The sequence below is a fragment of the Solenopsis invicta genome, chromosome 10 (genome assembly GCF_016802725.1).
Source record: "Solenopsis invicta isolate M01_SB chromosome 10, UNIL_Sinv_3.0, whole genome shotgun sequence".
NCBI lineage: Eukaryota > Metazoa > Arthropoda > Insecta > Hymenoptera > Formicidae > Solenopsis > Solenopsis invicta.
This window is the reverse complement of record NC_052673.1, coordinates 10,629,456-10,654,719: the sequence shown is the minus strand read 5'-3', so window position 1 is coordinate 10,654,719 and position 25,264 is coordinate 10,629,456. Positions and strand designations below refer to the sequence as shown.

Sequence of the window (25,264 nt, the reverse complement as noted above, 5' to 3'; positions counted from 1 at the left end):
AAAAATTTTAATGTTTATGTTGATTATAAAAACTCGGGGGAAAACTAGGTTGATATGACTCATGAATATATATACATGTGCAAAAAGACACAGAACTTTTGTCGAGACTGAATGTTTTAGCTTCTATCGAGTTAGGTGTCTAGGAATTGCCGTTATATTAAGTGCACTACAAAAATCATGTACTCTTAACTTACAAATCTCTCTCTCTCTCTCTCTCTTCTTTCAAGTTGGTCCTTCACCGAAGGTCATGATCTCCATTTGATGCATACTCATGCATGCTTCATGGTGACTATCTTGGCAAAGGTACTCACCTCTCTCGGTGCCATTTACCTTTTAAGAGAGGTGATAATCAATTAAAAATCTGATATTGTTCCGCGTGGATTTAAACCTAGATTATTGGCACAGAAAATACACGCACGATTATATCTTATGTTACGATTATCTCTTATAGATACGCAAGTCAAAATGATACAAAGATGTCGTTTATTCTAATATTACAAGCATCATAATATTTTATGTGTAAAATGCTTTTCTTAAAACGAGTTTCGAGGATAAAAAATCTTCAAAATTTTCTTTTCTTTTATTTATTATTTATATTATTCTACACTTTTTTTAAATTTAGAATAAAATTTATTCTGATTTTATTTTAAAGCATTAATGCATATATTTTATGTATTCAATATTAAAAGACATTGTTAAAATGATCACATATCGAATTGAATTATTTTCTCCACACGTAGTGATCGTAAATTCTTAAGGAATCTGTAACAATGTGGACACATGTAACAAAGTAGAAAGTAGACGACTTTTGATGTGTATCGTGTATGTTCTGTATCAACAATCATCCGCTATTTACTCGGGTCGTTTGCTGAAAGCTACACCCGCACGTGTTTCGCGGTTAGTAACGGCAACTTACGATACATCCGGAATGTGTGGTCGAGGACATTGTATTGCCAAGAAGGCTATTCACAAGCTTATTAAAATTCCACAGGGCCGACATATCGGCAATTTTGTCGTGCACGATCTTTCCGGCACGTTTATCGAGCAATCAAGTTATGTCAATTGGCGTCTTCTTACGTGATTTTTGAGCAATTTTTCGGAAGAAGAAAAGATCATATACGAAAATATATCCGACATTTCTCAATAAAAATAAATATTTCAAAATATTTTGTTAAAAAAAATTAAAAAATTATGTAGATTGTTCTATTATCTGAGTGTTTGTGTAAAATTTAAGCATATTTCATTCATTAATTTAAAAGTTATTTATTTTATTATTTGTTTACTCTTGATTATTATATAAAATCTCATTTTATAATACTTATTTGCAAATTTTATGAGAAAGTATTATACATTATGACTTAAATCAAATTTTTTACGAATATAAATAAAACTCTAACAAATATTCGTACATAGTTTTATTTGGATCTACTTAGTGAAAGTTATTTACCTAAAATTGCAGCAAAATAAGATAATTTTCGCTGTAAAAACCATTATGAACTAAATTTTTCATTATTTATTTTTTTGGTTCAGGGCCAAAATTTTTTTGTCGTTAAAATAACTTTTAGCTTGTATTGTATAGTCAAAACTTTTCCTTAATCAAAAATGTAATCGTACACAGAAAAAAATTAGTATTAAATCAACAATTCATGGTTTTATATATAAGCAAAAATATAAAATCTTAGAAGAATTTATAATGTTAAATAGACATAATTTTACATGAAAACAGTTTGTTATATGAAATTATGTCTATTTAAAATTATAAATTCTTCCAAAAAGATTTTATATTCTTGCTTATATGTATACGAAACAATAAATTGCTAATATTTTTCCGTGTAATAAGTATGTAATATTTATGTAAGATAAATAAGACATTAAAAATCTCAGATGATCGTGTTTAAAGGTGACATGTGAATTAGTACCTGTACAAGATCTTTATCTGATCCGTTGTTCCATGTATGCTTATCAATGCGTAAAGTGGAAAATGCGGTCTCTATATCGGTAAGATAACAGCGGAGATGTTGACGTAAGAGTTGAAAATTGAGTGTCGGCAGAGCCGCGAAAGATTATCTCACGCGAGGAGGCAGTATGAACTAAAACTAATTTCCTGTCGCGGTATCGTGACGTGTCGCCAACTCGTGGCGACCGTTATATAAACTTTTCTTAGAGTTACATAAGAGCGTTGCATATATTTTTCTTAAGCTCGCTGTATAACTTTGATCGATACCATAACCAAACATACGGCATTTCAATTTAACCGAGCAGATAGATGCGTACCATAATCGTCTGCGCGGATGATTATGTAAAGGTGGCAACTAAAACGTTTTTCGCACGCGATATTTACTTTATACGATCGCTTGAAATTACGCGCAGGAAAGCGGAATCAAGTTTTAGTCGCGTGATACGGTTATCAAACGTTCGACTTGGTTTGCTTATTAAATTATCGTTACGATATATTAGTGTAGCTTTTCTTAAAAATTGGAAGAGAAATGAATAATGTAATTATTAATTAATCAACGTTAACTTTCTATTTAGCCGATTAGTTATTATTTAAATTTGTAATTGAAACATAAATTTAAATGTATTACTAAAGTAGAGCGTTCACTGATCACTTGTATTGAAGACTAATGCGATAAACGAGACGAATAAACAAATATTCGAGGTGGATCATGATGACCGAAGATGCACCGTAACCTCCGGGTTTCTATGCTAAGGTTGTCTATAGTAACACCGTTCGTTAGTGATGATTTATTTTCTACAGTCCATCGAACGGAATTCATTTTATACCCGGAAGAACGAATGATCCTGATTGTCCCGATATCGAACCGTTATAGATACATTTTAATAGCGGTTAACATATGTGGTTTGACGATGAAAAGTATTTCTCATTGGATTCTACGAGCTTGTTACGAGCTGCTACTTATTGGCTACTTTTATGCATTCCAATCAATCGAAGACGAAAAATATTACGTGCAAATACGCATAATTATAGAAAAAATATACTAAACCGGGAATATATATAAAAAAGGATTTTATATATTCTAGTAAAAATTTTTTTCAAAATTTGTATATGCATTAAAACACTTTCAGAAATATTGAGAACGTCTATATTTTTTTCTTAGAATTTTTGTATATAAATTTTGAAATATTCTAAGATTAATTAAATTTTTTTAATTCTATAAATACTTAAAAATACTTTAACTTTTTTCAGATTTTATACGATTTTATTAAAAATTGTAGAATGAGAAATCTTAGAGAAATTTCAGGATATTTCATAAGTCATATGCATGTATTAAAAATTCTAAGAAAGATGTAGAGTACTTTAATATTTCTAAAGATATTTCAATTTGTATAAAAAATCACATTAATTTCTTAAAAAATTATAAAATTATACAGACTCTAAAGAATTCTGAAAAATTATAGGTATGAAAAATTCTGAGTAAAATTTTCAATAGAAAAACATCTCTCTTTTTATGACAAGGTTACGTTCTGAGATTTTCGTCGTAAGATTTTGTCAACAGTATATCGTTAACTGACGCTAAATTCCCATCATATATACATATCATTCAAACTGACATATTAATGATATTATTTTATATAAATAAACACTTAATCTATAAGCACACTTCACTCATGGAAAAAAATTATTTTATTATTAAAAATATGTTTAAAGAAATATGTTCAATTTAAAAAATGACAAAACACAGCTATTCTTTTAAGAATAACATAACGTTTGGTGTTATAAAATTAATATTTAGTTTAAATACACAGATTAACTTCAACAAATAACTAAAGAAAGTACACTAAAGAAAGTACTGCGAGCGCGTATGGCTTTTGTAAATCTGAAAACTCATAAGTCGTAGAGGGATATTTGTATTATTATACAGTACATAATTACATGATAATAAAGGAAAAAAATTTTAAGTTATGATGATGACAACGCCGGCAGTAACACAACAACGTTGCGCTGATTGCGAGCCCTTTGCGTTGCCCGCGGGACGGGCACGCAAGCCCGACGAATTAGCCGATAGAGTGGGCAGCGAGCGTAATGATCGCCGGCACATAAATTTAGCAAGGAGACGAGGCGAGAGACGAAATGCCGGGCGAATAATCCAAACGTGATGAATGCTGGTCAGCTTTACTTTGGAACGGATCCACGCGAGCGCGAGCTCGGCGCTCCGGCACCAAAGACTACGAGGCATCTCGGATCTCTCCGTAGGCTTGTAGCTCGGACACGCAACGTCAAGCTCGCGGACGAAATTCTCTAACGCTTTTCGACGTTTGACATATTCGCCCACACGCACCTGCTGACTCTCCCTCAAATCTCTGAACCGCGCGCCTCGTTTCCGCTTCGTTGCGCGGCATCCGTCCCCGCCCGTTTTTAATTCTTCCTCGGGCCCCCGTTGACAAATGTTCATTTGACTTACTTGAGATCGCGGGATGGCACATAGACTTTTAAATAACATTTAAAGTTTAATCGCTTGGTATGCAACACTTGACATTTAATACACCACATCGTTCTGTCATTTTATCTGAATATTTTAAAAATTCATGCGTTTGAACTGTTATGTTTTTTTTATATTTATTATATTTATTTTGCTCGACATCTCTTCATCCATTATCTTTACCGTGCGAGATAATTGTCCTCGATAGATAAGAGATTTCGAGCACGTTGTCCGACAATCGAACACGATTTTAACACGCACGCTCCCTCAGGCAGGCAGGCAGGTACATTTTACCTTCTTCGCGATGCCAGGCGTTTGGCTAATAAAATTATAACTTCGCAGCGTAGGACCCGCGTACAAAGGGGCTTTGAACGCCATCAACCGATCGTCTGTGTGCAAATGCACCTTTAAGTATTTATAGCACGTGACGTGTGTATCTGACCGCGACGGAAGGATTTATCGCGCTGCCGAAAGCAGCGTCAACTATTTCGCGAGATAAACAGGCTCGTTGTTTCCGCCGATCTTTTACAGTGAAAATGCAAGCCAGGAGCTCGGCTGGGGATCGAGCGCGCACAGCGGCGGTATACGGAGCCTGCCGGAATTATTAGCTTGTCAAGAAATTAATGTTACTCCGAGAAATTGTCACGCACCGCTTTCACTTACGCGCCATGCAGCACGCCGACTCTGGAATGCTCGGGGATGAATAATTCCTGTGATTTTCTGCGGCTTCATTGTGATGCTAAAAGTAGGTGTTGCACCTGACAGCAGATCAGCCATTCTCCTCGTTTTCATGATACAAGACGAATTACGTGTTTCTCTACTTCAGTCAGCGGCGTCTATCAGTTGCTAAATTGATACCGTATGACGTTCCACCGCGAATATAATTGGATCCTTCGTCTCTCGCTACCTCCACCAAAGATAATTCTCATAGTTTAAATGTCTACTTATCCTACTTATTTTTAATTTTGAGGGAAAAAAATGTTAATTAGGATCAGCTTGGGTCAGGCGTAATTGATTTAAGTTTCAGCCCCACCACGTGATGGATCTTCCTCAAATAATTTTAATCTCAAGTATATAATTTTCATTGCGGTATGAATTAATACGTTTTATATCTATGCGTTTGAAAACGCAGAGCAAAACGATAATGAAGTGGGACAGTGACGAGGGTCAATGGAAAGGTTTATTTGAGCTTAAAAAGCGACGGAGAAATGGGTTTTCTACAGTAAGCTGTTAGTAATAGATCAGAAGTCAGGAGCGAATTACGAGTGAGTCAGTGGTGTGTCACAAGACTGTAATAAGTCAGTAATCAGCGATTGCGTAGAGATGGCTAAATTCCATTTCTTACGACTTAAAACTTAGATTACGTTACGACCGACCAATCAACGAGCAATATATGTTTGTCATCTTTATCGAGAGACCTGATCAGACTAGACTGACGCAACGGTCTAATATGACTTATTCTGGATGCGAGTTTTCTAAGATTTACGACTTATAATTCTGACTTATTGTTAGTGTGATGCGAATGATGGTGATTAACTCATTGTCGAAAGGCCAAAACAATTATCTTCTACTAGGAATTTTGGTGGAAACTTGAGGAAGTTACAATTGTGATTGTTCGACTCTTTTACTGCGAATGTAAACCTTTCATGTATATGTATTTGATTATGCGGACTGTTTGTTAGTGTTCTGCAATTTTATGCGATTGCAAGGGGCACATTCCTGACCGATTTGTGCCGCCGCTTTTATGTTACTTTTTGCAGCGCATAAGTCGCCCGCGATATTGTACATGCAGAAAAGAAACGAAAATACTTTCGTGCGCGTCATTTCCATAAATATTAGTTAAAGCTGCTAGGACTTTAAGCGAGTCGTCGACTCTTTTTAGAGAGAGAGAACTGGAAAGAGGCGGGAGGTCGGTTAAGCTCGAGTTAACTTTAACGAATCTTTATGGGAATGGCCCTACGGGATGATTGCAGGAGGGATGATAGTTGGCACTAGAGGCTAGCCCTGCGGAGATCGCGCGATAAATTTTTGCCCGCGGGCATATCGCGCGGAGTGCCAGGAGGTGGGTAAGAGAGAAGAAAGAGAAGGGAGAGAGAACCGGCACGCTAACTTACTTCGCAGCCCGCATTTTCCGCGACATCGGATGGCGAACCGGACAGAAACGGCCGTAAAATCTCTACCACTCTCGCGATTAAGGCGCGCCGCGGCAACTCTCTGGGCATCCCAGAGATATTAGCCTGTACCAGCGCCGATCATACCCGGCGAGGTACAAACCGCGCCTTCGCCGCCGCATCGCGACCATATTTCTTTCTCTCAACGAGCGGTGCCGCGCGCGGGTGCCCGCTATTTGGAGTCGCTATTCGGAGGCGCCCAATATGTCGTACCGGCACGAGAATTGGTCGCCATTCGGCCAGTTATTTGGGGACAGAGAGAGGCACTATCACGAATATAAACATCCAACGACCGCGATCCTTATGGTGGTACGGAGTTAGCAGGCAACTCCGCCCGGTTGCCAAGAATCTCACGTCCCTACAGCATCCGCCTTGCCGCAGTGCCAAGAGAACGTATTCTGTTTCTTCGTCTTGCTCGCTCCTTCCGTCTCTCTCGTTCTTTCTCCCTCTCTCTCTCTCTCTCTCTCTTTTTCTTTCTCCTTCTCTTGCACGATCCTCTTGCAGTCTTGCGTTTTGCTCGCCATCTCGCTCTCTTTCTCTTGGTAGAAGAGGTTCCATCTTGACCTGGACTAGGGCATGCTGGTAACCATTTTTCCTCCGACACCCGTTGCTCCGCTCGATCGGTGATCCCTAGGCCAGAAAACATGGAACGAGAGATTAGTACAGCACGCAGCTGATACACCTTCTCTGTCTATCTTCCTCTCTGCCTTGCCGCTCGCTCTCGCGCGGAAAATACGCGCGGTAGGATAGGGAGAGAGGTGCGACGAACAGCGACAACGCCGTCGACGGCGTGTCCATTCTCAATGATGGAATGGCGTGATGCATCAACATGATATTCGAAATTGTCGCAATTCGTATCGCCTAATGGCGCTCACCTCTACCGGTTATTTTCGTCAGCGTTTGAGTGATGAATTGATGTCGCCTGACATTGTGCTCCACGCAACGTTTCTCTTGTTAGTGGTAATCATAATGAATTCTCTGCGCTTATATAGGGCAGAGTTGCCGCATGCGTGCCATTTAAGTTATTTTTTTATTCAATTTTAAATTCGGTAATAATTTTTACACAAAAGTTAGAAATTATAACTTGATGTTTTGAGTACCTACTACATTGTTTAGTTTTTCGTCAATAACAAATTAATTTATTATAAGTCTTTATGCAATATTCTACAAGAGATACGAGTGAGACCATCGGTTGCCCAAAACGTATCTGTGAGTTATTTAAACTGTATTATCTTTAAAAGTATCAAATTTATGAATTAAAATAATTAAGGTTGTAAAGAATCATTAACTTATTTTATATTTATTTTATTAATAGTTTATCGGAGTCTCCAATATTTAATAATTAAAATATAACAATAATAAAAAGGTAAAGACGTTAAAATAAAATTAGCTTGAATTTATTTTTACAATTTACATATTTTTATTTGTTTCATTTGATTATTAATTTTATTATTATTACTTATCAGTCTTATATTAATATTATTTATTGTAATATTTGTGATTATACGATTTAGAAAACTTGATAGATTTTATAAAAAAATATCAATTTAATCTTCATAATAATTACGAATATACTATGAATATAAAATATTTCACTTTCTTTTATGAAAATAAAAGTTCAGTATAAAATTGGACTATTGCATTGTTAACTATTGCATTGTTATTAGTTATCTAAATGAATAAAAAATTAACATAAATTCTATTAGATTTTTTAAAATGTTATTAGTGTACATCAATCTGTTAAATTTTTGTTCATTACTCACTTTTTATTTATTTTATATTTTTGTCATTAAATATTGTTTATATCAAGTAAAAATATAAAATATTGAGACATGATTTAGGCGACTAGTACTCATTCAGTAATTCTCTCTTAGCTAAGAAAAAATATTTATATAATAAAGAAAATGTAATTCTCAATTACATTTTCTTTATTACATAGGTGATAGGTGATATTACATAATTTTATTCCATTAAAAGCAACTTTGCATCAATGAAGGAAGGAAATTTATAAACTTCTAAGACCAGTGGCGTAAAGCTTTTTTGACGCAAAATAATTCCACAACGTGAATAGCGTGGATTATCTCAGTGATTTAACCATTTTGATAGACGCGGCGTGATCGGACAGATCGATAAACGCGATCGGTTCGTCGTATTGTTCGAAAGCGTTCCGTGTTCGCGCAATTTTGCCGCAAGGTCCGCGGTATCTCCTTGTAAATCTAGTTTAAGTGTCTACTTTACATAATTAGAGTTGTTTGAATACCGCGCGATTTTCCTTTTACAATACACGCGCGATTCCATCGCGGATATTGCGAACGTTGATTGGAGCCACTTCGAACGGTTTGGTTTACGTGAGGGAAAGACCAGCCATTAAATTTATTATTGGCCGTCACGAATACACGTAGCGAAAAAGGTGTAATAAAGTTTACGTATGTTCGCAAAATGTCTAGGCGCAGCCAACAAAATTAAAAATTCGGAAGCTATACAACTATAACTACAAGCTTATAAATCTATTTTCACGCTTGTAACTTATACTACACTTACAACGAAGCATGACGCCGTCATTAAAAAGAATATTTATTTTATTTTATTATAATTTTTTCTTTATTCACGTATTTTTTTCTTTAACAAATTGTAGATTAGTTTTAGAAGATCACCAAATTTATAACACAATGTGTTTGAGCACTGTGGCAATTAGGGAACGCAAATTTTACCGTTATCATAGAAACATGACTCGTTAGCACACTCGTCAACACGGTTAAAGAATACAGTTAAATAATACATTAGGTAAATGTTTTAATATCACAATGTACCTCTGGCGGCTAGTTCCGTATGGCACGCTTGCTACAAGGTAAGCAAATGCAAATTACGCTTTAGTTTGTTCGATAGAGCTATTATATTGATTTTTGCTTTTCCCTGTAATAATTCGTGTTTGATTAATAGTCAATAATTCACGTAGATGTGGTGATTCGCGCTGATTACGCATTCCTCGTAAGGGCATACGAGGCCACAACTGTGCGCCGTTGCAGCTAACGCAATCGCGTCATAATTGAACCATTACGAGCGTCAGGGAAAATGTAAGACTCGAGTCGTGCCGCCTCTGCGAATCGGTGATCGATGCTTTACGACCCAAATGATCTACGATCGAATGCTCGGTCCTATTTTGGTTGGAAAGTTGCGCGATCCGTGATTGACGACGCGGTGCATCTTTATATTATAATACAGCGTCAGTTTTATTCTTTTACAGAATAATGGATAGAGGAGAGATCTCAATTGACGATTCTTCCTTTTTGTACGATGTTTTAACGCATGTACGTTGCGAAAGATGCCAAGAAATCTGACATTTATTATATTTTATTTTTACAATTCTAAAGATTAGAATGTTGAAAACACTGCAGTTATTTAACAAGTTTCGTGCGCACTATAGCATTGATTTAAAATTCAAATTATTTTAAATGCAGGTTATTTTTATATCGACATTAATTCGGAATTAATTCGGCAAGGACAGAAATCGTTGAAGACGATATAATACCGCGAATGTTTTACGAAGTGGCCCCGGAAGTTTCGTTCAACGTGAAATTTTATCGTTCAGTCTTTCACGGAAATTATCATTCTGATTGAAGAACAGTATCGGGTGTTTTTTTTGCGATTTAACAGAACGAGACCGTGATACGACGCGTGAAGTAAAAGTATTTATAGGCTGAAGCTTCTTGAACGGAATCTGGAGCAGACTCATTCATCTGAGACGAACGATCGAACACCCGATATTTATCATATTGTTTTATTCATCTATCGATTATCATCCTTGTCGTTTTACAAGAATTACGCAGCAAACGCTGCGTAAAATGGGCAGAAAGAAAGGTCGAGGCGCAAATGTTTTCGAATGAGGCAAATCTGTATAAATTGGCGAAACTACCGAACGGAATTTATTCATTGAATGTGCAGGATAAGTTACAAAAAATGCTGCAAAATATTTGCTGCAGAGAAAGTATTCTTTTTAAATCATTTTTTTCAAATTTCTTTATTTGCCGGCTCTATATAATTGTTAACATACCATTATGAATTATGAACTTATACTAATACATTAATGTACTTTTAATTAATTTACATTAAGTTCTGAATGATTTAAAATGAATTTAATATAAAATCACGTTGAGAACAAAATAGTGTCTTGTATATTACAAATTGTAATAAAATTACTCTTTTCTCATTTTATATAGGGTTGGTTAAGTTAATTCTTTTCTGTTAACTAAAATAAAATAAAATAAAATAAAAATTAATTGCTTATAAAATTAATTTGATCACGTTGAATGTTGCATAAACAAAAACCTAACTCATTTAAAAGTTACTTTAAGTTAAATCAGAAGTTAATTTTCAGAAGCATTATTTAACTCTTACAGTACAATATAAAAATGGATACTTTATTGGCCATTGATGCGTATCTCGCTTTCGATCTCTTTAAGTAGCTACTTAAAGTAATTAAAAACGCTCCCAGCTATTTAAAGTAATTAAAAAATATTTATGTACATAACTTTCAAGTTTCTACAACAAATGTCTTTTTTTGAAAAAGATGTAGTATAATTTAATTACTTTTGAAACTTTTAGAAACTTCTAAAGAGAGAAATTGGTTTAACACAGAAAATAATTTAATGTTAACAAATGATGACATTTTAATTTAATATAACTCTTAAGATATATTTCTCTATGATTAATCCTTAGGATTATATTGATTTAGAATTTCGTCATTATTTAAAAATTAGATTATTCAAACAAAACAATTGCAATGTAGATCGCTAAATAAGTTTAATATTTTATCTGCAAATTAAATTTATATGAAATAACAAAAAAATATCGTTTCTTTATATGTGGAAATATATTCTTTTTTTACAATTTTTTCTCTTTTACATCGATGCACTTTTAACTTATTGTTAGAAAACAATTTAATAATTTAAAATTTATGCGTTTTAAAAGTAATTCTATTATAGTTGAAGAAAATGATCTCGTTTGAAACTAATTAAGATAAAAGTTATTAACCTTTAAACTTTATTACTTCACTTTTGACTTTTTAACTAGTTACCACCCAACCCTGATGTTACGATAAACTTTTAACGTGATAAAGTATGCGACATTTGTTTGGAACTCTTTTTAAAATGCTGTAAATTATCGCTCTTATCGTACAATTAATTTTCGCACCACGATTTTGATTAATATTGAACCCGATTGACAAACGAGAGCTATTACCAGTATGCCAACTAGATCTGATCTCATCTATAATGATGACTACTGTGCCCATTCGTTGTTTCGCAATCGTCGACCGGTTCAGGTGTTCGGATAGAATGGATTATTGCCAGTATAGACGCAGACAATCTTGTAACCGAGCACACGCAAATGGTACAGTGCATTCCGTAGTGGTGAAGTTGCGGGCACACGTACGGGCGTTACAGCCCGTTACAATGGCGTCCGTACCATGAGAGCCCGAAACGCCAGTCAATACAATCGCCATCCTACGCGTTCTTCGAGATTCTCCGCGCGGATAGAGGCAGGAACTAGTTCTGCAGATCAGCCAAGGCCTAGATCACTGCCGTCGATGTCACGGCAATTCGTGTTGGTAGATTATCAATGACATCCACATCGACGTGAATGACCTCGGCCGTTAGCTCGAAGATCAATCTTGCGCAATTTCGGTATTACATTTTACACAAGGAATAACAATAACATCTTACATGGACACGCACTTAACGAAGTAAATATACAAAAGTGTTTCTTATGATCATTTAAAGATCATCGGTATTTTTTTTTTTAATGGGATGGCATATCTTCATCAACATAATGTAATTTGAAAAAAAACAAATTTAGCCATACAGGATATTGACATTAAGATAATCTTAAACATAAAAAATATATAAAACTAACTATGCTATCCTATTTAAAAAAATGTTGATAATCTTGCAGAAAAATAAACATAAAAAACGCTGTCACATAATATTTGTCTCTTCGAAACGGACAACTTTTTCCTTTGGTATTATCAGAAATAATAAGAATATTCCAATTGATCGAGTTGCAAGAAACTCTGTATGGTAATAAACAGTAAAAGAGAAATAATTACAAATGTTTGTATTTTATTAATTGCAAAGTTTCTATAAAATTGTTTGCAAGAATTGGTAATATCTTCTACTTTTTCTTTTTAGAGAGAAAATAGAATATTTCTATTTTACTTCATCACCTTTCACGTGGAAATTTATTCTTCACGAAACTCTGTTTGGAAATTCTTACGATAAAATATCAAAGTTGAAGTCTCCGCTTTGGGATTGGTCGGAATCCCGTAAAATATCTATACTTCGCTCATAGATTAATAGAGTTCGATTAGGAGTTTGATTTTTTTCTATATTCTTGCCTCTTTCCTAAGAGATTCTGGTTAATATAATACCCACACAGTCGAGCAGCGGCTATTGATTCATGCGCGCGTCTAATAGGTTCTTCATGATGTTTAAGACATAACTTAAATCGAGCATCGGATAGCTTGATATGTTTTAACGGATATATATTTCTTCAGGCGTAACAAAAATTTCTATCAGATGGCTTGAATTCTCGATGCGTAATGATGGATGTAAAACTGGAGCATCGCAGGCTGCTATAGTTGTTCCTGTGATAGTTTTATTAATATTGCTTTTATCTTTACGTCGGTATTATACTTGCATGTAATTTATTACATACGATAAATGATGCATTTTGTTAATTGGCACACATTGATAAATAATATTGGTAATAAATGAACTAGGATTACATTAATGAGCGATTATTAATATCTATGAATTAAAGGAAAGAAAATATAATGAATAGAATCTCGAAAGTAATATTAAAATAAAAATGTCAGTTATAATTGCAGGAGTATATGAGATCGATAATTAATTACGTTGTCTGAATCGCGTGCTTTTTGCAGTCAATAATTAGATTCAGTGTCGAGATTCTTGATTGATCAATAAGAAAGCAGCGGGCGGATATGATAATTTCACGATAAATCTATAGAACGCGACAGCATAATGTAATATCGTTGTCTCTAGCGATCTCAAAACTCAGACAAGGAAGCTTTTGCGGGATCGCCTTCACCAAGATATTTGTAATAGATTGTCTATAACACGAGACGAGAAAAACTTGATCCACACGTGGATAACCGTAGAATACACCTACGTTCAGCGAGCTAACGGCTATATCGAGCGTATCGATGGTCTTGGCTGGTTTGGCCGGTCACCTACTTTCGGTATCTTAATCTCCGTACGCGCGACGCGATACCGATTAGGTTCAACCGTGATCAATGTGTTTTTGCCCGTTGCAACAAGACGTACGCCACGCCGACGAATCCGATTTGACGATCGCTTCTCGCCGTTTTCTTCCAGGACATCGCCAACAATATTTCTGTTTCATCTCTTTTCCGTTTTGAATCCGTTTTAATAATGAGAAAATATAATGCCGGACTACGGCCCTATAAGCGCTATAATATCCCTAGCATATTATACTAATATTATTAAAAATTGAAATATTAAAATAATATTCCGAGAATATTATTCAATATTTTTAATATTATTTTAATAATATTATGGGAATATTGTATTAATATTATATGTATGTCTGTTTTATAATATTCGTGATATAATATTTCAATATCCGGGGAATGCTATAAACATGTTCTACGAATATTATTGTGGTTCAAAATTAATTTAAATTATTTTCTGCATAAAATATTCATAAATTTTATAATTATTACATTTAAAAGTTACAATACACCCGATAATTTATAATATTGAAGTAAAAACTATCGTTTACTTTTCATATAACATTTATGTAATATTATCAAGAATGGACAAACTCACTTTTTATTAATATCAAATAATATTTCAAGAATATTATTTAATATTAAATAATATTGTAGCGTTCATAGGGGGCAACTGAAATATAGGCTGTCTAGAATGCGGAAGTGCACTCGCGGATCAATTACGCGACGATCGATTCTTAACGATTTAGCGTCATTTGCGTTTGGAATGCATATATTATCGCGGGCGTTAATTCCATATAATACCGTTGCCATATAATAAGTTTTGCAGCTGTAGCATGTGTCTCGCGATTTGATATTTTTATCTATACGAAAAGGAGACATTACGCGTTTATCGCACGTTTTCGCGCGATTTTAATTGCCCTCAAGATATATGTAACTCTTAAACGTTGCTTTGCAGATCGGACATTTTATGTGCATTCCGGTAATATGTGTACACGAATCGTCACCGAGCAGTTTTCTGAAAATAAATAACGTCACACCTCGGCGCGCTTGAAGAAAAATTCAATCGTATTTCATATTTCTATATCTTCTCCCGCGGATTTCAACATCGATTTGATAAATAATGAAAAGAGACATATACCTATTTGCAGGAGAATATTGGAAACTTTCCATGGTGCAGGGGTTAAAGGAACAAAGATAGCACCGGGATGCGAGACGACGTCGTGTAGTACCATAACGCGTACTCATTTAGATAGATCATGGCTATCATGAGATATCCAAATGGCGGCCCGCGAAAAAGCGGCGCGCATCGCGCGCCGAGCAACATCGCTCGTAAATTCACGCGGACGAGCGAGACGGCGTTAACGCAAGGTTTACCGTCAACAGCGTGAAATATTCTCGGTAACTCGCGGCATAATTTACGCCGGTAATTGCGGGATAAGACGAAGCGAGCTATGCCTGCGTACCGCGAGGGATACGTTGGGGCGCCAGGTTTTTCCGTCCGGACGAAAACTTTAGCACGTTTTTCATTGTAGTGCGGAAGTTTCCCCGCGAAGGAAAGCAGTTACGATGATACGCGGAGAGTTCAAACTTCTTTGTTTAGATTTGAAAATGTGTTAAGGATATGCGTGTCACACATTGAAGTATTACCAAAAATTTTTTAACTTCATAGATTGCTCTGTTATTAAGGAATTATCTTCTCGATGCTGAAAAAGTACTAATTTTTGAGAATTTTTTTTTGGAAAGGTTAATAAATAAGTTTGATATTTAAAAAGAGATGTTTGCAAATATGATGAAGAAGTAGCATTAAAGTATTAATTAAAATTTAAATTTTTTATATACAATATATTAATAAAACTCTAATAAATATTTATACAAAAGTTTATTTAAATTCACTTATACTCGGTTAAAAGTAATTAATCTAAAACTGCAGCGAAATAGAGATATTTTCTTTAAGCCAAATTTTTCGTTATTTTTTTTTTGCAACTGGTTTCAAAGTCAAAATTCTGATTAAAATTGCTATTGATTATGGAAAAGAAAAAATAAACTTAGGAATCTAAAGTTTTATAATTTTGATAATTTTTAACTGGCATTGCAAAGTCAAAAAACATCTTTAAGCGCGTGGGTGTAAAATATTAGAGAGATATAACTTCTCTCAATCGCCGTAAAATTTCTGAATCTTATTAGGTAATAAAATCTTACCTAATAATGAAACGTAGAATCTTGTGTAAGAGAAATGATTAATTTATTATAATCTGATAAACTTGATAAACTTCCACGGTTTATAAAATATAAAATGCGACATTTCGTACTTAATATAGTCTGTATTGAATAATCGCCGTAATGACAAAACAAATGTACAGTTAATTATCCTTTCGGAATTTACTCACGTTCAGTGATTAACGTTACGAGTGCGCCTGTACATTTTAATTTCCGCTTGTATTTCATTCAACGGTAGAATACACTCTGTTACGTCAATTGGCGGCACAATGATTACATTAACTTTCACTTCTTCCGAAGTAGTTAAATGAACAAGTAGACCACTAGCCACTTTTAGTGCTTCGAAGTTCACGCCTGCAGTGAACTCTTACACGAAATTATTCGTACCTTTCACACTTTAACGACAGCTTTTAATACTAAAAATGTTTATTTTTGGGGGAAAACTTGACTTTGATATGTTTTTTTTTTTTTTTCATTACTTTCCCATCATTATTCTCATTATTATTTATTGTAAATATATTTATTAAATTAAATGTTCAATTAGGAAACTATTTTTCAAAATTGCAAAGATAACATTCACTTTTTTTGCGTATCATAAACATTTTTCGCACAATACGGTATTGTTTGAAACGAAAGCGAACATTACGCGGTCTCTATCTCGTTACCGTATCGCAATGACAATAATCGATCGGGCCGACAATGGGGAAAGTTACATGGATAAAGGAACCGAGTTGAGGCCAGGCATTGCTTACAATGAGAGAAACAGCCAATTCGTTCGCGTTAGCCGGTTTTTACAAGACATTCTCAAAATTATGGCAAACCATTACAGTAATAGCTGGTTTCACTAACCACTTTCGTCACTTAACCTTAGCTCATAAGGAGTTCAAGCAACTTCTTATCTCTTTTTAAAACTAGAAATTCGACAATAAATTTACGAATTGCGACACGCTTAATTTAATTGGCCCATTTCTTACCAGAGAGAAAAAAATCACGATTTTTTTTCACAAAGTGACGTTTGTCCCCGTTTTGCGCGGCAGAGAAGTCATCATCCAGTAACGTGACTGCGTACTTTTAGCGACGTGCATATTAATTAGAGAAAAGTTTTAGCCGCGTTACGCCGCGACGACACTTACATTGCGATTCGAGCAGATACCAAGCAGATTACGACTCTTAATTCGGACGAATAAAAACGAAACAGCGGTGAAATCCGAAGGGAATTAGACTCGCTCGGCAATCGGTGGGAGGTCGTCGACCGTTCGCAATATCGCATGATCACATTCTAACTAGAAACGCAATATATAGATATATCGCGTGCTTACAATTGACAGAGTGGCATAGAAATCATAAAATAGCCAGCATCACTCTGTAATTACGTGCGTATGCGAAAATTGTTCGCGCAATTCCAGCGCAATTCTAACGCAATTCTAACGCAAGTGCATTTTATTGCGATAATTTGAAAATTAAAATGTATGACTCGGAATGTTATCAGATACGTGAGATACAGATCTATAAGAGCAGATTTGATGTAAGGTACAAGTTTTGTTATAACCGCACGCAGGTACATACCTATACGTTGCGAGCTGTCCTTTCTACTTTCTTTTCTTTTTTTTTCTAAGAAGTTTCTATTTTACATCTGTATTCCCCGAGTGTTGCTCGTATACCATAATATGAGAAGAAAGAGCGAAGAAAGAGTAAATGCAGAATGAAGTATCTGTAGAGAAAACCACATGACAATGACACTATTATGTGTCCTCTATATGTAAACTCGAGTGCACGTTGATTCTCAAATTAGAAGAAAGTTAAGAAAGCTGATTGACTATTCGATCGATATAAGGCTGTCGGCGGTCGCTTCACTTTCGTTAGAATTAGAACGACGAATGCAACGTCTCGCGTCGCCGCTTCCTCTCGCGGTTCGTGAATTATTAACCACGACTGTATCCGTCTACGATTACAAACGATGACCGTTGCAAATGCAACAATGACACGACATAATTGTCGTCGGTTGATTTAATTCATCACTATTTGGTGGCGGTTTACACTCTGACGTACGTACGCGATACACGCCGCCTATTGCGAGATATTTGCGCCGTGTATCATAAAAGGATAGATATTTATAGAATGATTTATGGGGCGCGCGTTCGTTCTTAGGTCGTTCTTCCTGGATTGATAATACGTAGAAGTTAAAGAACTTCCCGAGCGCACATTTGCATTCGGACTCCGTGTGAGGAACGTCGCGCATCATGTTAGATATCCGCGGCGGCGATAAATCGTAAATCCGTAGGCATTACAAATTTGTCACTCGAGTATTACATTAAAACGTCAGCCGGAGCAAGCTTGGAAGCTGGTTAGCCGCGAGATCGATTTTGGATAACGTCCTAACGTCCTGTGCGCGTAGCACGGACGCAACGTGCGTACGGCAACTCCGGCGCGACTCGACTCTCGAGCTCCGGACGCCTGACATCCGGACGTTAATGGATTAACTTGGCAAAAGCGCGATCGCGCCACGATAGAATCACCGCGGGACATTACCAGCTGCATTCAATGTTACATCCATCGCCATTCTGTTAGCCCGACACGGGACGGCATCGCGGATAGCCACGTAGATTGATAAATGCGTAACGCGCGCGCATAAGATCACAAAGCGTCGATTTATGGTTCCGCGCCGTCGCCATCCGCCGTCGCGACGATTCTATTTATAATTGCGCGGAAACCGAAGGAACTCACCCGGCTGGACGAGGCTGCTAGATGGACGATATCGTCTTTCGATTCACGGGGGAGCGCGCGAGCTCCTTGGCAATCGAGCATACAGAAATGTCCAGAATCTCTATTTATGTATAGAAAAACGAGAGCGAGATGCTGATATACGGATATGTAAACAGATACAATGCAGAGACCAGAGAAGTTATAACTGTCATAAGAATTACGAGAAGCTGCATAACTTTAATTTCTGTTATTCAAAAGCTACGACTATCAATTGCGCCGGTTGAAAATATGTCCCGATAGGACAACGTTTATTAAATTATGTGACGAGATGTTGCATGAAAATTATAATTTACAATTATGCGAGTATATTTACGAAAAGTGTTCTGGCCTTTTATAAAATATTGATACTGTTTGCGCAATTAATTTTGAAATAGTATTTCAACAAAACTATAACGATATGACGAATCATCTTAATGGTATACTTGCAAAATTGAATTTAGAAACCAATTGTTTAATAATTGAATAAAATATTTCAGCTCTATCATAAAATATTCAAAAAAACATAATTAATCTACATACACGTTTACAAAAATGCATAATTATTCCTAAATTACAATATATGTAGAAATATTGTAACATGAAATATTACACACCCAGCATGGTAACATTTAAAAAAAAATTAGATTTGTCTAATTTTTGACAATTATTATTTAGAAATTTTATTTCGATAAAATTGTGGTCGGTTATGACATATCATCTTAGCGCAATTATTGTAAAAAGTTTTGTTAATGCCATTATTATGCAATGTTTGCACAATGTGTCTATCCAGATAGCTATATTGCCTCTAATAATATAGAACAACTTGAATGCTTGAGTCTTTCTCTTTTAATTATTGTGTAATATGTAACTGTTTGTTTTTATATGTATAATTGCAGGAAAGGATAATAAGATAATTTCCATTTGCTATTTTATTGGCTATTATGAAGAATGTATCGAATATACAATTCTTGCAAAGTAAATAAAATTTGGAAATGTGTTTAATATTAACACTTCAAATAAACTGTATACATTTTTATTCAATAACATATTTTCTAATTTACTCTATTTGTTATTAAAAATTAAATTATTTTTTACAATGCTAAAAAAATTCTCAATTTTTTTGTAAGTACTTTAAGTATTTAAGATAATTTTTAGAAAATTTTATTGTAATTGTTTAGTTATTTTATAAACAAATAAATAAATAAATTTTGTTTATTTTACAGAACTGATCTCTACATCGCAATGAAACTTTACATAAATCATCTTGAATATTTAAAGTACTTAAATAAAAAGATATAGATTTTTTCATTATTCTTTATTTCATAATTTTATTATATTACATTTTTTATTACAGCACAATTTCTACTTCGTATTGAAATAATTTTTATCCAGACAGAGAATTGTTGCCAATTTTTTTCTATCACTTTCAAATACAATACTTATAAAACAATCTGTAATTTTTTCATAATTTTCTTAATGTTTTGAGAAATGTCTTACATCCTTAGCGTCAGAAATGACATTTCGTATTTCGATTCCAATTTGTCTCAAATTAAAAAAAAAAAAAAAAAGAGATTGACTCAAGAGCACTTACGTCTGCTGTCGTAAGTGCTTTGTTTTTGCGATTTCTCCCGCGAAAGCCAAGTATATCTTTGATATTGACAAATGGATGTAAAAATCAAGTATGCTATCGGAGGAAGAATAAACTGATGCTTTCTCTCAACGCGTACGAGTCTTTTACGATTTATTATCGAGGTTTCTATACTGGTAGATAGAGATAATAGCGAAATCGTTAAATCCAATGCACTTTTGATGGCCTCGAGCGGCATCAGGTTTCGCAGTAAAATTTAGAAGCGGTGCGTAACGGTGCAGAATCGTTTTATAAAGTTATAACTCGCGTAAAAGAGACTCGGTCCCTTTCGCTTCGCGTTCACTTTGGCGCGAGACGCCACTTGATATAATTAAACAGATGTAATTTTCTTACACAAAGTAATTTTGTGTATACAAAGGCTCTCAACTGTTATCTAAAATTTGTTGAGAAATCTCTTTGAGTTTCTAATGTTTTTCAGGCCCATAATTGTTTACTTGAGCGATTATATAATGAAAAATTTTATTTATTATCTGTCGTATAAATTTCCACTTCATGGCATAGCGAAATATAAAACTGAAAATATAAAAAGAAATTATTACAACTATTATCATTACGGACATAAGAGTAGCAATATAAATACTTAGATAATTGACCTATGTCCTAGTTATAAAGAGTTTGTAAGTGCTTACTTATTATTACTTTTGAGAAGTAATAATAGTAATAATTGATATAAATAAAAATATATTAATTGCGAAAGAAATTTAAACCAGTTTTATTTTGACGTTATCTTCTTATCCTTATTTATTCATTATTAAACATTTGATACTTTCTAATAAGTAATTTCTTGTATTTTTAATTATTTTAATTAATAAATTCAATACTTTCAAAGATGATACAATTTAGAAGATCTGATCGATTACTTAAATCCTAATATTTATTGCACTATATTGGTAATAGCTAATTAAGTTACAATACAGAAAAATTGCAGTGATATTGAAGAATTATTTCAAGATTATTGCAACATCGCAAGAAACTTGAGAAATGTTGCAATATTACTACAATATTGGTAAAATGTCGTCCTTTAAAATTATTGCAATGCAATATTGCAAAAATACAATATTCAATAAGGCAACGTTGAAACAATGTTGCTGTATATGAAAAGCTTATAATATATTAATTTGTTTTTGATGAAAAAGTTAAACATTATTGTAATAAATTTGAATCAATGTTTATTTGCATACAAATCAATACTTAGTGTAAAATATAATAAAAAGTAATTAAATGTTATCTAATTAAATTAAAAATTAAATTGCACGCATTTGGCAACTTTTCGCTATATGTTCACCTGTAGGTTTTATAAGTAATCCATTCCGCGTAACTCATTGACGCATACAAATGCGGCATGCTTACGTATCCATGGCGAATAATACTATCATCTTGTAATGCATGGAGAGCAAAGGATAATAATTAAATGATTCGATAAAATATCTCGTCATGTATTACATCATTTTGGTGTAATATTATTAAAATTACTCAACGTCAATTCATATAAATCTCGAGTACGGTGTTTTATTTCCTTGAGATTGCCACGGCAGATGTTATACTTGAAGAAATTATATAAATATAAAATATAAAATCTCACGCTTTATTTATACAAACGAAATATGAAGTTGTTAATAAGTCAATCAAGAGCAAAACAAATATAGGTGTCAATAAATAGATATGTAATTAATACTTAGTGTGTACAGTAAACACATAAAGAAGAATATAAACTCATGAAATTTCATCATCACGTATTTATATTCGCTTGAATGTTTTGACATCTTTCCAGCAGTATTCATATACTGAAAAAAATATCCCGAATTTAAAAAAATTTTATTTGATTCAGAAACATAATTTCATTGAATACTTGCAAAGGAATTTTTTATTTAAGTCAAATATCAAATATGTTTGAATTAAAAAGGTATATCGTAAAAGCAGAAACGTGATTTTGTTTGCGAATAATAAATTTAATTTAAATAAATGTTTTTTTTTTTTTAATTGAACGCGCTAATGGTGAGAAAGCTCTCAGAAAAACTCGAGACAAATATTAATTGAATTCCACGATCTCGACCGTCGACTTCCTTCTGACAACGATTTGAACAGAGAATAATAACACGAATAGATTTGAATTTATATCTGAGCGACATATTACAAGAACGAATTCAGTTTACATATGACTTGAAACATATTACTATTAGAATTAATTTAATCTACGTTTGAACCGATATATATATGATACAGATTTTATTTATATGTTAAAAGGAAAATTCCGGAGGGGAGGATCTTTCAATCAGGCGTAGCTGAGATTGAGTTTAATGCCTAGCAGAGTGAATTATATAAGTATGTGTCAAAAAGAGATTTTTATGAATTATAAAATTGATTCAACAAACACCCCACTGGTACTTAAGGGAGATAACGGAAAAGAAGAGTCGCTAAGAACACGCACTCAGCTCTAAAGAAAAGGTAGAAGAAAAATGAGAATGAGAGAGAGAGAGAGAGAGACACTGGCGATGAAGTAGTGAAGCTTTACTATGATTGAAGAAATTCAGTAAGAATCGAGGCTTCTCGGGATTATTTTTTTACTTATTTTACTACTTTATTTATTTACTTTTTATTTTATTTTATTTTCAATAATCATTTTATTGTTTTCAATAACTATAACCATAAATATATATTCTACTCTAAATTAAAAGTGAAAATAAACGTGACTTGTGTGGCGTTTCTATTTTATAGAGGCATATATTTCAACTTTTCGCTCTCGAAAACCATTCGCGGCGGCTGACTGCGTCTCGGCCACCGGCATTCGTCAAGAGGAAAAGTCTCGTTGCAAAGACTTTTTCATTCTTTCGCACAGACCATCTGGTTCTCGCGATTTCCTAATGCGGTTGATACAATTGGTACAATGCGGCTGTACAGAACGGGAGGTACTGGGAACAGTGAGCGGGACAATGCGCCGTAAAGTATCCGGGATTATTCTTTAAGAGGCACGCTCGTATTTTCTTTACGCACAGAATATCGCGCGCTGTTAAAGTTACTAAGATACGCATTCGGAAATGCGATTGGTTTCCAGACGACTCGCCTGTTTGGTGCGCGTGGTGAGCCTCGTGGGCCGCCGCGCCGCCGCCGCCGTCCGACGCAGATTATATTATGCAAGAGCTCAATTAAAAGTGCACGGTTAAAATGAAAAGCACGTGTGCGCCACGCGCTTTATCAAACGCGAAGCATCGTACGGCACATAAATCCTGCGAGGCGCGATCGTTACTTCAGCAGGGCGCGGTCGGACGAACTCGTTTTGCTCGTACGCGTCGCTTTTGACTCCTCCATGTCGCGCCGCTTCTCGTATTTCTGTCTCATATGGTCACGTTCTAAGTGCCGGGGCTCGATGGCACTTTGTATCAATGATCGCGTTGAGGAAATATAATGGCGCACTCGCGATCTCTGGCAGCCGCGGCGATTGAGTATGATTGGTCGGATCTATCAGTATGCATCAATCATCAAACTCAATTTGCTATCGTAGCTCTGTGCAACAGTTTAATTTCCCGAACGGAAAACGCCAATTATGGAAATTACCCAACCCAATTTGCTTTGAGATTGCCCTTAGATGCCCGTCTAATAAGGTTGAGCCTTGTGTCAGCGATTCCGCTTCCGTCGAGGGAAATGTACGACGGTAAAAAAGCGGACGAGGCTAAGAAATAAGGATGCGAATGTATTTTAGGTGTAATTCAGAATTTGACTTGGTGTCACCCACTAAAATTTTCTTTCTCTCTCTCTCTCTCTTTGCTGCTTTATTGCCAAATTTTAATTACGATGTGATTCTGAAATCTATATTTTTATCGAATAACTTGGTAAAGTTATTCAATGAAAACGGATGACTTGTTACCCTCTTCCTCTCTATCGATTCTAAAAACCAATTCCTTTTTGCGCTACGATCTTTTTTGGAGCAACGTTGCAGATAAGATTCCGCTCTAACGTTATATCTAGAGTTAGCCACTGGATATCACATTTCATTTGAAACACACGCTCTCGGAATAATATATTAGGCTCTCTTTTCTTCTAATCAATCAGGCAAAATTTTGCAACGCAGACCCAGAAATTCCGAAGATAATAATTGCTTCCACATTGCACGCGCAATCTTTCAATGTCCGCATATTACTTTGCGAAATATGATCGCGGCAACGTCACTTCCGGGACTATCGCGTGCGGGGAGAGAAAGAGAGCCAGGCGGCGATCAATCCTCCAATTCATCTCGGCGCCATTCTTTTCGTTTCGCGTTAGATCGTTAGAGCCCTATGAAATTCAATTCGCGCCCCGTCATTCCAGTGTATCATTTCTGGATCCGCGTTACGCAAGTGCCTTTCACTGGCACGCTAGCTGTCACCTTCTTCTGCGGCGAGCCACATTGTCCGCGTCTATGCGCGACTCGGCGCGACTCGGCGCGACTCGGCGCGATGCGGCGCGGCGGTTGCACCGCGGAGCAGCGTCGCGACGCGACGCGTCACGAAGCGTCGTGCCATACGGCTGCACGGCTGCACGGCATGCGGACCGATGGTATTCTCGATGCGATGCGCGGCCCCTCTCTATTTTCGTCCGGCACTGGAATCCGCGTCGAATTCTATCATCCGCGTCCACAAACGTCCCCCGGCCGTGAGCGATCTCGGAGCTCGCGCGAATATGAATATGCACGCGCGCGACGTAGTTAAGAAAGTCCCCGGAGTCTCGGGCTAGGACGGCGGTATTTTTCATTTTCTCGCTCGGGTAATCGCACTTACGAGGACTTTCGCGCGACTTACAC

The 25,264-nt window shown here is 35.3% G+C and overlaps 1 long non-coding RNA gene across 1 annotated transcript in view; it reads left to right on the top strand.

The window, feature by feature from the left end:
- LOC120358908 overlaps window positions 1–24,864 on the top strand; it is a 35,641-nt gene extending 10,777 nt beyond the window's left edge. Inside the window, exon 3 of the long non-coding RNA XR_005575783.1 lies at window positions 22,735–24,864. This is a non-coding gene — a long non-coding RNA (uncharacterized LOC120358908). The remainder of the gene's footprint in view (window positions 1–22,734) is intronic.
- The last annotated feature ends 400 nt before the right edge of the window (window positions 24,865–25,264 follow it).